Source organism: Chrysochloris asiatica, unplaced genomic scaffold, assembly GCF_000296735.1.
Source record: "Chrysochloris asiatica unplaced genomic scaffold, ChrAsi1.0 scaffold00061, whole genome shotgun sequence".
Taxonomy (NCBI): Eukaryota; Metazoa; Chordata; class Mammalia; order Afrosoricida; family Chrysochloridae; genus Chrysochloris; species Chrysochloris asiatica.
Genome location: NW_006408579.1, coordinates 4,778,303 through 4,779,749, shown reverse-complemented (window position 1 = coordinate 4,779,749; position 1,447 = coordinate 4,778,303).

The window sequence follows — 1,447 nt, the reverse complement described above, 5'->3', positions numbered from 1 at the left end:
CAACAACAACAACAACAAGGACAAAGTATTGAATGATGCAGAAAGCATCAAAAGAAGAAAGAAAGAGTGAAAGCACTGAAAACAGGACAAAAGGGATTCTGAGGACTGTCCCGGAACTCTAAACTTCAGATAAAGTGATAAATAAACAGTTTGAGTGTTTTCTAGGAGTAGCTTTAGAACAGGAGTAACAAAGTAGATGCAAAAACAGAGGTGTGAAGGTCTTTTCTTCATTCCTTATCTTATTTTCTCCTCTGCTCTGTATTCTCATCTTCACATTGGTGACCTGAGGGGAGACTGCACAAATACATACCCCTAGGGAAGGTCACACTCGCAAGGTTTTACAATTCAAGGAACAATAGGCAATGTTCTGCACTGCAAGGAGCAATGATTTGCACTGGGCACAGGGAGCCATGAAAGAAAGAACCTGACCCAGGTGTCTCTTCCAGAGTGGATCCAGACAACACTGAGCAGGTTCTCACTAGAAGTAACAGATAAACAGACTTGAAAGGAGAAAGAAAAAAGGAAGGCCTTGGTCAGATCACATTGCCACAGTAGAATTTCTAATGTTACAATGAAACTGGGAGCATGGAAGTTCTCAGTTGGCTTTGAAGACAAGAGGCCATTGTTGTTGTTGTTGTTAGGTGCCATCAAGTCAGTACCGACTCATAACGAACCTATATACAATAGAATGAAACACTGCCCAGTCCTGGGAAAACCTCACAATTGTTGCCACAGTTGAGCTCATTGATGCTGCCACTTTGCCAACCCATCTCTCTGGGGGTTTACTTCTTTTTCTCTGACCCTCCACTTTACCAAACATGATATCCTTCTCCAGTGACTGGTCCCTCCTGACAATGTGTATGAAGTATGAGGCCAGCTTTAGCATTCCTGGCCTCCAAGGAGCACTCTGGCTGCACTTCTTCCAACACAGATCTGTTGGTTCTTTTGTCAGGCCATGACTTTCAATATTCTGAAACTTGCCCTCCAGCGTAGAGATGCTAAACAAAAGGAAGAAATGAGGAGGTACAAGTCAAAGAGGCCATTAGGTGGCGATAAAGAATTACTCACATTTTCCCATGATTTCTTTTGTTTGTTTTTATAATTACTTTTTTTTCTTTCTGATTTTTCTGGGGTTTCTAGCTTTATATAAGTGCCTTTCAGGAGCTTTTAAGATTTTTGTCCTTGCGGTAAAGTCTTGAATTTTGGCCTTCCACCACTCATCTGTCAGTTTGTCATATTGTGGTGTCTTGTGTGAGTTGCTGTGATTCTGAAAGCTATGCCACCAGTATTTTAGATACCAGCAGGGTCACCCATGGTGGACAGGTTTCAGATTAGCTTCCAGACAAGACAGATTAGGAAGAAGGAGTGATAAACTACTTCCGAATATTTAGTCATTGAAAACCTTATGAATAGCAGAGAAACACTGTCAGACAGAGTGCCGAAAAAT